Source organism: Egretta garzetta, unplaced genomic scaffold (genome assembly GCF_000687185.1).
Source record: "Egretta garzetta isolate BGI_Z169 unplaced genomic scaffold, ASM68718v1 scaffold405, whole genome shotgun sequence".
NCBI classification, from domain to species: domain Eukaryota; kingdom Metazoa; phylum Chordata; class Aves; order Pelecaniformes; family Ardeidae; genus Egretta; species Egretta garzetta.
Genome location: NW_009259854.1, coordinates 860,050 through 875,482, shown reverse-complemented (window position 1 = coordinate 875,482; position 15,433 = coordinate 860,050). Strand labels below are relative to the sequence as shown.

Below are 15,433 nucleotides of genomic sequence, written 5' to 3'. Positions count from 1 at the left end.
AACATATGTAATCTGCAGGGAAGAAGTAGGTTGTGATATTCACTGGGATAAACTGCTGGCAGGAGACAAGTAAACAGGTATGACAATAAATACAGTACGAGAAAAGGAATAACCCTAACCCTAATTTATCCTGTGGAACAAGAAAAGTACAAGTAATCTTCAAAGTAGAAACTGAAAACCTATGAATTTGTGTCTTTGTGGAAGACAACTAGAAGATAACATCACGATCTCAAAGTATTGTACGAAACACAGGGAGATACCTGAAGGCTAACAACATGTTTAAACTCCCAATCAAATCTCCTGTGGAGATGGCTGGAATTTTGGCTGCAAATCCAAAGTGGTTTCTCTTATCCATACTATGCATTGCACTGTGGTGGGCCTACGTCATGTGGAAAAAAAAGAAAAAGGAAAGAATAATTTCCTCAAAAGCCTCTTGAAGTAAAACTGTATTTTTCTGCCTGGGTTTTGGACCCAGAGTATTTTCTGTAACATTGAGTATTTTATTTGAGGTACATGAGCATTTCTGTAACTAAAAAGATGTTTGACATTTTCTTTTGCTTTCTTTTTTTAAATTGGATAACTATGAATCTCACACTTCTGCACATACCATTTTTATATCTGAATATCTGGAAACTTCTACAGTCTGGTATAACCACCCTCAGACAGAAATCTTGTAATCTGCTTGTTGACTTTTGTGCCTTTACGCGTAAGAAGAAGACTGTGTCACTTATGAATGTATATAAAGGAAAAAAATATCTTTCCCCTGACATACAGAAGAGTTACAGCAACTTCTGTTATTTCACTTTTCTTCAAGTTTCTATATTATGTGCTATCTCCTTTAGAAAAGCTAGGAGAGCAGACAGTAAAAGCATAGAAACAGATTAGATACAAGGTGGAAGTATATTTTTTGATGCTAAAGACTAAGAAAGAGGAATAAGACATTTAACAAGATACTAACACACTGAGCACTTTCAAGGAACATTGCCAGAGCTAATCAGTACAATTTCTAGGCATTAGCCACAGTAAACTTAGCAAGCATCACTAGAACATTTTGATCTGAAAGACAATTTGTATTTTCAGAGTCTTTGAGAATAACAGATTGCCTAGCCAGAGATGTCCTAGTCATTGTTTGGTAGAAGTTAAAAGTCTTGAAATAGTAAAAAAAGAGAAAGTTATTTCTCAGCATTTGCCAGAAAGTAGCTGTCTTAAGAGAAGTGACTGCCTTGTCAGCTTCTGAGACGTCTGTAATCTCCTGATTCAGAGCTTTTCCAAATCGTCAGGAATCTTTTAATGGAAGATTAAACTACTGTCCTTGTGTCTTGCTGAAGAAATCTCTTATTCAGAAATTTCAGTCTCTTATTCACAGCAATCACGCTGCTATCATTTCTATATTGTTTTCAGCCATTCTCTTTTAAAGTTGCTTAATCACATTTCCTTGTTCATTAGTGAGAAGCTGATGAGCCTCTTAATTATTTATTCTGACAAATCCAAATGCAATAGCCTGCAGTTGCTTTGCTGCCCCGTGACTGGAGAGCGGAAACAGTGTTGCCAGGGTCCCGTATTTTTAAGTAGCAGAATAGGTTGTGATTAGGTCTGATGTCACATCAAGCCCTGTGAAACAAATGCTGGCAATCTGAAGTTTGTTCTGACAGAAAAAAGAGTATATTCAGAAAATAGATGTGATTTATTTTTATTTTGCTAAACAAAATGATCTGTACTGTATGCTGCATAAATCCAGTGCTTACCTCATCTCCCTCTCCCTACTAGGGCAAAGAATATGAGGAAGAAAAAATAAAAACCAGAACAAATCTTTGGTCTTTAACATGATCTAAGGACTTGCATTATTGTATCTAGTCTCATATTTGGGGTGACAAAAATAAAACTCATTGCTTAACTGAGCCTGTCTAAGGTAAAGGAGAAGGTAATCTTCTATATTATGGTTGAACTAGTATTTATCTGCAATCCTGCATTTTATCTTCTCTGTATACAGAACTCTGGGTTTATGCCCTGTTCCTTAGCTCTGAATACTTGGAGACTTTCCTAGCTGCTTGTTTGGGGATAAAAGACATAGCACACCTTAAGCCTTTTGGAAGACTTACAGCTTGGAAAAATCACCAGTACTTCATCTCAAGAAGGTGCTGGGAAGGACTCAAGTTCCCTGAATCCCTCTCACTTTATGGATTTTATTCCTTATCATGGCATTTTTTCATTAAGGTGAATTGCATCTACTTGCTCCTAAAAATGATTTTAAAATGAAGAACAATTTATGCGCTCTGTAATTTGGATCAGAATGAATCTGATGTAGTCTAAATTATACCAGTTGAAGTCTATCTAATACAATTCACTGTATTTATGGGTGTAGGAACACATTCAGCAAAAAGGATGCTCTCATTGATGACTTCTTCCTATGGTAGAAATGTAAGGACTTCCCTGTCAAAAGGGAAACTCCTGCACTTCTGTGGACTAATATGGCCCTTATGACTTTGTCTCCATGTGTGTGTTTTGACTTTACATTAAGCCAGACACGATAATTTAATTAATTCATCTTCCCAATAGCACCTCATTTTTCACACTATTTGTTGCCACAATGAATGCCATATTTTTTTGCGGTGGTAAAGTTACTGAGCAGAAAAGGTTCACAAAAAAAGCTTGTACTATTGTGTACAAACCCCCTTGGCAAAGCACTCTAGTGAACCTGTGGAGAAGCTGTTAGAACTCATATTGCCGATGTATGTTTGAACGCTACATCCTGACAGATTAGTATGACCTCAGACCTGCCATCCCATCTTACGCTTCCATTTGGGTACTGCTATGGAAACTGATACTGTTCCAGTATGGAAAATTCAGAAAGCCAGTGCACTGTTTAACCCATGGATAAATTTACAACATCAGCTCTTCCATAGGAATTGCATGTGTGCATATGCCTATCCATAGAGACCGTGGGACAGTTCAGTCATCTGGAAGAGAAGGGTAAGTTTTCTCACATTTACAAGAGGATTCAAACTATGTGCATTCAAACTACGCCCAATTGTCACCACAGTCCTGTAAAATCACTGCTTGGCTTGCCTGGTGATAACTTCTTGTATTTGCGTTACCTCTGTCTTAGTATCTACTTGTTATATGGAAAATACAGTAAGATCTTATTTTTCCAGTGGTTATGTTATCAGAGAAATATGAAATACACAGATGTCTGATAAGTATTCAGTATAGAATGCTTTTGTGTCAGTATAGACCTGGTTTTGCATTACGTAAATGGCAAACATGTAATGGCATACAATCTCCTCTCTGAAAAAAACAGGATTTCAGTAGCTCAAGTGTTCAAATGTTAGTTCTTCCCGGAAGAACTGGAGACAGATAGGCGTATGTCAACATCTATAAAAGATTTTGAATAAAGAGATTAAGATAAAGCAAGAGACTGAAATTGAGCCTCTAGAATGAAAGCTCTGGTGCTTAAGGTTTTCAGGCTGTACTTAGAAACCTCTGTGATCTGCATTCAAATACAGTTCTTATCTCTCTTATTATGGCAAATTAAAAACCAGAGATAAGGAAGAAGAGAGCCATAAATAAAATATACAGTTATTTTTCTAACTTACTGTGAAAAAAACCCCACAGAAATAGAGGTTTATGTGAACAAATTCTCTGTAAATTTACTCCAGTAAATCCAAACTCACATATATCTTTGGATAAGGAAAAGATCAATGTGATTCATTATTCTTCAGCATTACCTAACAGACAGCAACGAGGCAGAGAAATGATGAGCTGAAATCTCAGCAAACCTATCAGCAGGGAGCGAAACCAAGATGTAGCCACCTTCTAATAAATCCCAAACAAGACAGATCACCATGTGGGACCTGTGAGTCAATGTGCTAATGAAGCCATGGAACCTGTAAATCCTGTCAAACATTTGGAGTCCTTCCTTCACTTCCTCCAAGAAGCGCACATTAAGATTCATTTCTGGGCTTTTTTTGGTGTTCTTTTATGCATAGAACTCAATGTGTCTGACTGAAGTCTGTCACCTACTTAGTGTTATTCTCCCATAAAACATCTCTTGAGGATGAACTTGGCAATGGCAGCTTCATACATCTTTGCAAATTTGACTGCTTTGGCTTAAACCCACATTCAACAATGTTTTCTAACCACTGCTATTTTTTAGCAATCTTGCTTCAAACAGAACACTGCAAACATGAAAATGGAGTATTTGTATGATAATCCAATCCCATGCCCCCAAAGTGCATCCCTGAAATGTTATAAATACAATAGCAGGAGAGCAAATAATGAGAAGAAAAGATAATCAACTTAGTAAGGAACCTTGATCACTCATCCTCTGGTAGGACTCCTACATTCATCAATAAAAATATTAAATATACACATTCCTGGAGGCTTTTTTCCCTAGATTATGAGAACGGCTGTCCTAAATCAGACCAAATCTAGCTACTGCCTGTCTCCCAGAGTGAGGAGCAGTGGATGCCTAGAGGAAAAAAATGTATGAAAAAAAAATGTATCTTCCAAGCAGCTACAATTGATAGTTTAAAGATTAAATAAACAGAATATAAATAAAAAAATATATGAAAATGAGCTTACAGGATGGCTAACAGCAACTAAACATTACTTCTAATAACAGAACTAATGGTATAAGAGCCCCGCATGGAACTTAAGCATTAAAATGAATACATTCACACTTCCTTTGAGTCAACAGAAAGGAGCTTTTCTAATGTGATACCATTCCAATATTGGTCATAATGGTTAGCAAATCTAGTTCATTAAAACTCAACATAAAACACTCTAACTGGCTTATCAGTAAATTTGTAAAACCATCCATCATCTGCACTCACAGAAGAAAATGCACAAGGCATGGACAGATTGCAAACCCCTTATTCACACTGACTCACATGAACAGTCCAATCAACTTGATCTATAAAACTCAGGTAATAAAAATTGATTTAGAGAACACAGAGTGGGGTGGACCATGACCCTTTCTGCAACTGAGGCGACTGCATTTGTGAGCAAGAAGGGAAAAATCTATGTCTGCAGATGTCATTTGTACTTCCAAAAAAATAATACCTTGCCATGCATAGATGAGAGCAGGCTTCTTTCTGAAGTTAAGTAACAAAAAGAATTACATAGAAAGGAAATTTCAGTTATGGAACTGCGTTGTTGAAAAGCACATAGTTTTGTTCAAAAGTACATAATTAAGTTGCAAGAGTCCATCTCACAATATCAATGTCCAGGTTGAAACTTTAGATGGACTCCTCAACTTATTTGTGTACTTTCTGCATGTCCAAAGTGGAGCATGATGTTACACTCTCAACACTACTAAAGCCATGCAGAATTCAATGGGTAATAGGGGGACCTTTTACTCGCTCAACACTAATTCTTTGCATAACAACTTAAATCCTTTTATTCTCCTCCTTCTCCCACACCATCTCAATAGTTTAAGACTGTGGGAAGCAACCGCTTAATCCTCTGTTCAGAATGTTACACCAAAACCAAACATGACACACACATGCGGTGTTTATCTTAATGAACAGAAGGCTCCTCGATGCCCCATCTCCCTCTTCTTTAGAGCAGCTAATTCAAGCTCTGTTTTCACACAGGGAGGGAAGTTAGAAGTCTTTGTTCGCAATAAAATGAGCAGCACATTCTGAAGGAAGCAGCCCCTCATTTTCAAACATCGTAATGAGGAATACTTTGCCTTTTTTTTTTTCTAATTTCTTGGGAGTAGTGTAAGAGAGGGGAAGTTGTACGTGCCAGCTGGCTGACTCACTTTTAGTATAACTATTTTAATTACAGGTACAATTCAATTTCAGTTAAGTGCTTGTTAGACTGAAAACTCTAATAATTCAAATAAGCTCCAGGTAAGACACGTTTAATTTACTGTTTGCTATTGTTAAGAGATTTCTTTTTTGAGCTGGGGGAGGGGATGTGTGTGTCTGTCCATCCTTTTTTTAATTCCATAAGCCCAAGCTATACTCTCAGCAGAGGAAATAATTTCAGGATGACTTTTCAAACCACAAAACCAGGAACATAAAAGACGAATGGGGAGGCTTTCTTAAGAAGGCAGAGTATTTTGCACACCTCATGGAAGCAGCATTCAGACCACATCTCCAGAGTGCTGGATGACATGAGTCCACAGAGGTTTCTGCGAGAACAACAGAATCATCCCTGAAAGTACGTATTTATGAGATACTCTTTTACCTCTAAAGGCTTTATCTCCCAATATTTTTCTCAGTCCAGCAGAACAGCTTCTGCTCACGATTCTGTCATTGGAAGGACTAAATGCAAGAGAAGCTCGCACATGAATTCTCCTGGTAGCTGTTAAAAACCTGAATGTAATGTACAGGCCTGTTTTCTGCTGTATTATAAAAGTGGCTCTGTCCTTTGTTTAATGGAGCCTGCTATGCACAATTCCTTGAAGCAGCATGTGAAAGCTTTACTACTGCTTGTTTCCTGGTGTTTTCAACTCTCGATAGCTAGACCGCCAATACGAGGCAGAGCATAAAACTCTTCCTTTGTCTCAAAGCTACAGTCATGGGATTTAGAAGATGTAAGATGGGGCAGTAAGTCTTACATTTCCAAGTCAGTAAGACTAATACAGCACTGACTTTGCAGGAGCACTTGCTTATCTATCTATTTATTTATTTATTTACTTATTTGAGTCAGCAACAACTTTCTAATCACTTTAACACAGTAGGAGGAAAACCTTTCTCATCTTCTGCTCAGCCAGAGACTTTCATCAGGTCTGCAGTTACGTACAATCCTTCCCTCAAATAACTTTTCTGTAAGACCCAGTCACCAGTACTATTTGATGGTCTCATGACTTTCTAATGGCTCTGCAGTTTTGTGGGTTGCTTGTTTTTCTTTACACCTCGGGGGGGCTGCAGACCAATGGAGAAAAACAACTTGCGCAAAAAATAAGATGAATATAGAGATAAATCCAAATGTGTTTTTTTATAGGAGGAAATGTCTCCCTCAGCATCAAGAGAGCCCTTTAAAATATTCTGAAAACCCAGCCAGCTTCTTTCTTTTTCTCCCTAAGATGACAGATCCCAATCTAAAGCCTTGCTAGGATATAAATCAGTTCTGTTTCAAAGCTCACCATGCCCGCATTACATGAAGAAGAACGGGTAATCATGTGCTCAAACCTTGCACTTCAGTTCCCACTGATTTGACCCTACCTTTCTAGAGGTTTTACATTAGCAATACTTTTAACATAACATTTTGGGAATCTCTTTATTGGTGAAACACTGGTGCCCAAGGCAGCATCTCGATTTGCATCCTAGGTTTTTCCCTGCCTGGTAATATTGGTTGGACACCCTCCTTCTTTTTCTCTGACAATCTCTGAACCAGGGCTGTGGCTGCCAGTGCATGAAGTAGCAGGGATGCTCTATGCCTGATCTTGTGCAGCCTTTGTATACCACTCTTTCTAAGGCTTCACAGAACTTGCCCATTACAGCAATACAGGAAACACCACAAGCTCACTTAAACCAAGAAATACAATATAGGAAAAGAAAAGTTTTCAGACAACAAATTCTAAGGCACGATGTTGACTATTGATGGAACAAGATAAAAATACACTCAGTTTTTCCATCCTGTATCTGTAACATTCAAGAATATTGAAAGTTGGTAAAATAAGCTGTAGCTATTATTATTAACAGAACAATATTTTCCTTAGTGACATTTTGAATTTATTGATATTCATAATTTTCTGATAGCCTGAAAGGATGCTTTGCCATTTCTTTTGCATTCTCAGACTAGGTCTCTGCTGGGTAATGTTATTATAATAATAGCTACCATGGAAGGAACAAACAGTGTCATTCACGAAACAGAGGTAATAAAGCAGCTACAATGAATTCCAAAAACTGCTTTGAAATTTCCTTGATTTGATGCCTTAAAGATAAAGAAGCATGCGGTCAACATTGAAAAGTGCTCAGGATTCTTGAACCTCATCCTAAACTGAATTATACCAGGACTTGTCCCAAGCTTTTTAAACTGGCAAATGTTGTTTTAGATAAATATCTACATTAACACCACAAGAGAGACTTGTAGCTAAACATTTTGGGCACCCCTGAATTCTTTAATTTTTTACTGCCAATTTTATTGATGCTCCCTCAAGGTCACAGCATTAACTCTGCTTTGCATCACGCACTGTTCTTGTGAGGCCCGAAGGGTGCCCCGCTGACACGCTGTCCTTCATGTGGCCGTCTTTTCTGCCTGGATGTGGCAGGCTCAGACCTCTTGAAGTCCATGGGCAAGGTTTGTGAGGCAGTGAGGTGTGTGAACACAGCTAACATTTTGCAGGTAGTGAAGGGAAAAACTGAGAGCAAAAATGGCTTTTTTGCCGCAATGCTGCACGCTCTCAACTCACAGGTTTGAGCTATGATGTTACAGTCCCAGTCTCACTTCTCAAGAGTTTGTTCAATAAAAGTGCGATGCCAGTGCTTCTTAACCACAGCCATTGCTGTGGCATGCTCAGCAATAACCTCTGTAAGGCAGTACCAGTGTTTTTATAAGCAGAAAGTCCTGCAGTGTTGGCTGGCATAAATTAACTTTCGGCAGGTTGTCATTACATTGCTCATTCCGATGAGCTTCTGAAATCCACTGCACCTAAAATACTGTGCACTCTCCAAGTCATGGGGGTGATGAGTATATAAGATAGTGTGGTAGATAAAGCCTGAACATCTGTAATTTTGTAAGCACAGGATAGGTATTTTAATCAATTGCAAGTTCAGTGTGCAGAACTACTGAAAAGAAGACTGGAAGAGAGATCTAAGGTAGAAAATATGAATATTACAAAGTAATTTATTCTAGTTTTTGCTTCCTTCTAAAGACTGTAGGTAGTGTGCTTCAGAAAGAATTAACCACTCCTGTATTATATCAGCTTCAATAAGCTATAAACCATAAATCAGTCAGAATCTGTGCTTCAGACTCAGTTCAGAAGAGCTGAAGTATTTTGAGACATGAGCAATTCTTATGTGTACCACTTGCTGTCTCGTGCTGTAAATCAAGATCCATGGTAAACTAGAGAACTGCTTCTTAAGACAGACTTAGACAAGGTTAAAAGAAAACACTGATGTGAGTAAGGCATCGGTGAAGGACCAGCTCAGAGGGAGCCACCATCATGGGAGAGAAGACAGGCAGCATGCACTTAGGAAGCCCTGGCCTTTCCCCACGGCAGCCCATTGCACCTGAGCTCTGCAGAAGTCAGGGGAAAAAAAGTAGGGGCTGCTCCTGTTGCATCAAGTGAGCGACTTTGCAGTTAAGGTGTAAACACAAAGATTAAACATGGCTCAAAAAAAAAAAAAAATTCCCCATTGTTTCCATTTCAGATATTTTTAACAATAGCAAAGCTTTAGAGAAAGGAAGGTCCAGCTCAAGGCATCATTTAAAAACTTCCTTTTTCAGGTGAGGAAGAAAAGGAAAGATGGCAGAGTTTGCCTTCCCACCAAGTAGGGATGAAGCTACAACACTCACGAGGGGTGTGGAGGCCCAGATTCACTTATCTCTTTCCTTGAGGGGCTTCAGAATCTAGTTTGTTACCAAACATAAACCAATACATTTTACTTCCCTGGTTTATTTGGAGCTCTCGATTCTTGGAGTGCTTTTTCTTACATTCTGATACATTATTACTAAAGTGGTATTATTGGCTACTGCTGTTCAGACTCCTCTATGAGATGCATATTTTAAGATGTTAAAGAACACTATTGGGGCTAATGAAAGGAAAAATCAGAAATACAGCTCTTTCTGTGTTTTCCAGTTATTTAGTATTATCTGCCATACACTTCTTTCTTTCTTTGATGCAACACATTTGCCAAAGACACCTAGAATGCAGAAACAGGCCGCTCTTATTATTTGATAAATGGAAATATTCAGAATCTGTTGGGGCCTTTACCAAGGAACAAATAAATTTAAGGAAATACATACACAGATAATCCTTGTTACTTTCTTTTTCATTCTTGCCCCACCAATGAGAAGTGCCATCTTGCTACTATAAATGAAAAGTATGACCATGAAAAGAGCTTCATATTTCAAGCACCATGAAATAAAAATGTTTAGAAATGAATTAGAGTACGTATGGCTACTATGCCTAACAGACACTCAGTGTTATTACTGTTGGCAAAGAAAGTTGACACAAGCTTATCTGCATGACCTTTGGCTACACAGAGATGCTGCTCAACATGAGATAGGCAAATTCCAAACATGAAGCAAAAAATCTGTTTTATTACCTTAGCCTTGAATTACAAAAACTTGTTGTTGAAATATGTTCATCTAATAGTCTTCCTTTTCTCCCACCTTGACAGATGCTTAACTCAATATATGAGACAATTTGAATGGCTTCAATCACACACAACAAGACCCCTTCTTAGATAACCTTGCCTTGGCTCAGTCTCTCTAGCGGAGCAGTTGGGAGAGCTGTTTTACAGTTGAAATGACTCAATCCTTTTAAAGATTATTATTTAGTCTATTTTGTTTATTAGGTGACTTTATGCAACAGATATCCTCTTCGTAATTGAACTAACCATAACAGCTATTTCAGGCTGCCCAAGCTTCTAATATTTCTAGAGTCAGCCTTTCTGGCCTGACCAGGCCCCTGGTGATTTTACATCTCTAGGACACAATCCTACAGAAACTATATCACCCTACCATGGTACTTCATGAGAGATACAAGACACCTAATTCAAGACAGCAGCGAACTTCAGCACGATTAGGACTGCGGTGATTAATCAAACTGTTCAAACATTTGACTGCAAACCAAAGAGGTAAACTTTGATAATTAAAAAGTGTGAATTTAAATGCATGGCAATGCATTTAAAGGCTGCATGTATCAAACATTCATGTGAGTGCATTTCATGCAGAACTGGTATATTCATTTATATATATATATTTATTTATATATATTTATTTATATCATCCTTCCCCTGTACTCTGCATTGGTGAGGCTGCACCTCAAATGCTGTGTTCAGTTTTGGACCCCTCAGTTCAAGAAGGACATTGAGGTGCTAGAGCGTGACCAGAGAAGGGCAACAAAAGCTGGTGAGGGGTCTGGAGCACAAGTCCTGCGTAGAGCGGCTGAGGGAACTGGGGTTGTTTGGCCTGGAGAAGAGGAGGCTGAGGGGAGACCTTATCGCCCTCTACAACTGCCTAAAGGAGTTTGTAGCATGGTGGGTGTTGGTCTCTTCTCCCCGGTAACAAGTGATATGATGAGAGGAAACGGCCTCAAGTTGCGCAAGGGGAGGTTTAGATCGGACATTAGGAAAAATTTCTTCACTGAAAGAGTTATCAGGCACTGGAATGGGCTACCCAGTGACGTGGTTGAGTCCTGGAGGTATTTAAAAGACGGGTGGATGAGGTGCTTAGTGACCTGGCTTAGTAGTGGACAGGTACGGTTGGACTCAATGATCTTAAAGGTCTTTTCCAGCCAAATGATTCTATGATTCTAAGCAGTTTTCGACATGAAAATTTTACTAAATCAGTGAGATCAAAACACAACCGCTAGCCCATCAACCTTGATGTGTCATTCTATTTTAAGGTGTCCTAAAGTGATCAGATGAAGTGTTTATCAGATAGTTAGCCTAGATGGTGACATGGCTTCTTTACCCTTTTCCCTTTCATTATAATTGCCACTATGACTCTCACCAAAGAGATCTCTCAAATGAGAAGGCATCGATACAACTATGAAGAGAGATCAGAAAGATGCAGTATAAACTGGCATTTTGCGGCCATGGCAGGCAGTCAGCTTGAACTCCCCAGGAGAGATAGAGCAGTAATGACAGCTGCATAGTAAGTCCTTTCACAGCAAGCTGCAGAAACTTCAGTGGTCTGGAACTGGTCTGGGAGTTTTTTTACAATGGTCCGCAATCTTGCTTCTTCTCATCTTCTTACCTAAAGACCATGCTCTCCAGAGTATGAGAAGGCTTAGCATGTGACATAGCTCTTGCTCACTGCTCTTTCTAACAGTGTTCTGTTCTATTCTTTTCCTTTGTTTTAGTACTTCCTAGCTATTCTAATATCACAACCTCCACATAGTGTGAGAAGTGATAGAAAACCCATACTTTGCTCTCAAGAGAGAATCTCTAGTGTCTCAGAGAGATCTACTCTCTCACATGCCAACTCAAGACCTTGTAAAGCTGGAGAACAAATAGAGAAAGACATAGACAAGTAAAAAAATGTTTCTTCCCTTCTATGTCTTTGAACATTCAAGAAATAAATCGGTTCATATCCTCAAGTTATGATTAACCATATAATTTTTCTAGGATCAGTAGAAGTGGAGAAGTTAAAACACTTCATCTGTCTTGAACACAGGACAGTAAAGGAAAAAGGAAGGTATTATAAATTGAAGGGTCAGAAACATTATCATTTTATGGCCCTGCCCAGTCTTGGTTCACCCATAAGGTCAAACCAATCAATTGATCAAAAAAAAAAAGTTGTCTTTTTGAAGTCTTGACAATACAAGTCTTGTCAAATATACTCATTACAGCTCTTCCCTCTTTTCTTTCTTTATTGGAATGATGCTGTCAAGTTCAGTATGCAATCTACTATAAAAGCCTACATACTTCTCTATCAGAACAGATAACAAGATGTGTTGGTAACAAGACAGCAGGTTGATTATTTCTGACTAAAAGTTGAACCCTGAAGGCTCATTTTGTTCAACAGCCAGAGACAGCAACCACAGACTTCATTTTCTGCTGCAACCTACCAAACTTTGACTCAACTCATACCACACTTTCTTGTAACATATGATGAGCTCTGTCATGAAGGATTAATTTGTGTCCCACATCTTATCAAGCTCTTCCTCTTCCCTCATTTCCACAACTCTCTGTGGATCACATACACCCAGCTTGGGTGTATGCATGATACGTTTATAATTCTATCTGAAGATGTTTTGTAAGACAGACGTTAAACACATTGCTATGCTGCTCTACTATTTTTGGGTTTTGACTATGCTGGTATTAGTTTCCTCCACAGATTTTGTCCCATGATCTATATGCAGGGAAGAGAGAAAGGTGTGTGTCAGGGGCATCAGGCAGTTTAGCGCTGGTTGCTTTATAAGCCAGGATAGTCAGTAATGTATTCAGAGCCGGTGAAAGCAGACAGGATCCTCCACAGCTGTAAACCTCTCTGGCAGCAATCGGCAGGAACATCCTTCCATACTCTCCGTGCTGCTGAGATGCAGACCCACCTTTTCAAGAGGTTCTGAAATTCTGCCATGCTAACCGACTGTGCCCCATCGGGTTTAAGTTCTTTATTTTTTGTATTTTGTTTTGTAGCAGAGACAGTGAGTATTTGACCCAAAGACAGAGGCCAGATCAGCCCGTTTCATGCAGCTGCTTGTTGAGTGGACATTTATTTAAAACTCTTCCTGTCAGAACAGAATGATCTATTAGTAGCACAAAATGGCATGATGCCCAGAGACAGATTTTGAGAATTTCTGCTTTCATGAACAGGAAGACATTTTCAAGACTAATTTATGAAACAGAGGGCAAAATATATCTTTAAAACCTCTTAACACAGTCATAAAAATATATTGCTTTTAAACACCCATGATGTTACTCAATTAATGGATTGGTATTACTACTCTCAATTTATAAATTCCAATTTATAAAACTCTCATCCTCTTTTTTTCTACCCTTAGTTTACCCCCTTCTTGTTCTCCTGCTCCCCCTTTTATTAACCTCCAGCTTTTATAGATTATTAAAGAAAATCAGGAAAGTTCTCTGGCAGTTACACTGAATTGTATTTTAAATCATGTACTCATTTTCCCCCTTAGAGTTGAGTTTCAGCTATTCAGAACTTGGAACAACATAAGAGCATGTCCATTTTTGTAAAAGCAATGAAATCAAATATGCTACAATTATAAAATATATCATTAATTAGTTTCGGACAGAAATTTATCTGTTATTGTTACACAGAATTCTCACTTTTAGTTAATGGTAGTTGGAAAATGGCATTCTGCTTATGAAGAAACTGTGATAGTGATATTTTCTAAATATCATATCAGGAAGAAAGCTGAAGTATTCAGATCTCCCAGCTAATAAAACCTCAAAGAAATGTTTGTTTCAAAGACATTGAAATATTTCATTTCCATGCAGTCAAACCTATTGTGACTACTGAAATGCAGGTTGTATTAAGTAATACACTTAAAATACAATGAAATAAATACTAAGTAGTATATCTAGATGGCCTGATAGAATAATTTTAGACTTTTTCCTGTAAAATGTTGTAAGAAAATAAACAGATTTCAGTAAGACAGAAGTCCTTTCAGACAACTCTCCAGTGAAAATTATAACCAGCTCAAGTCTCTTCTTCCCTCCTATTCCATTTGCTTAATCAAAACACTGAGCAAATCAAAGGGGGGAAAGTCAATTTATTATTATTGTTAATATTCTTTTATATTTAGAAACCATTACTTTTAGGAAAAAGAGGATTAGAATGTGAGACTCAATTAATCCTTAGACATCTGCAATAGCGTTTCCACCCATTTTGTTTAATTTTTTATTTCAAGGAGATGTCCAGGTCGTATAAAATTACTTCTTTTCCAGAAATAGCTCAAGTTTGTCTTGGTTTTAAGATATTTTTCTCTTTTTGACCTTCTTTTTTTTAAATAACTCTTGTGTTTATTAAGAGTTCTAGTCTTGTATTTATGTCTAAGATAAATTCAACCAGTTCTTGGAAATAAAAGTAGCAGCCTCAAAAGAAAACTGGAGACAAAAAGTAATCTGATGGCTGGTGGTATACATGCACTCCCACGCAGAAACACACTAACCGTGATCACTAAAATACCATCTGTCAAAAACATGTAATGTAACTCCTAAAGAAGGCCTATAATTGAAAAAATGGATAAAAGCTTTCTTAGTGGTCTTTAGTGAAGAAAGACTCATTTATAAATCACTTTCTGGTTTGTTGATTAAGGGGGAGCGACCACAGTCTGGAGAGGTTTTATATTTTATGCTTGAATTTTTTAGCAGTATAAATAGCAGTATAAATTTTTGCGTTGTTTCTCTTTCTGCCAGGTCTCCCTTCCTCCCTCTCAAACATTTTCATGTTTTTCTCTATCGGTTCTGTTCTCTTGCTCTTGTTCTTTACCAGACCTTTCATGTACCAGCAGTGGGTGAGGCTACTCGCTTCTGTTGCTAACTCACACTATATGAACAATATCCACTGAATCCCCTTTTCTCTGAACCTCACAAGCAGACATTTTTTTTTGCACAAATACAATCAAAACCAGAGTTGGAGATCTCACAAATCAAGTTCAAATCCACTCATGTAACTTCCAGTATATTTCTTCTTGTAGTGGGGTCAGAAACTCTGAAGAGGTCCCTCCTAAGTCCCTTGGTCAACACCTGAAATATAGGTGTGCCAGTAAAATGTAAGTATGTTCACTTTTTTTTCCCTATTAGATGCTCAAAAAATTGCTTGAAGGATGGACCACATAGTA

The 15,433-nt window shown here is 38.0% G+C and overlaps 1 protein-coding gene across 1 annotated transcript in view; it reads right to left on the bottom strand.

The window, feature by feature from the left end:
- The window catches only part of MOCOS (molybdenum cofactor sulfurase), a 197,998-nt gene that overhangs the window by 52,226 nt on the left and 130,339 nt on the right, over positions 1-15,433 (bottom strand). The window lies entirely within an intron of this gene.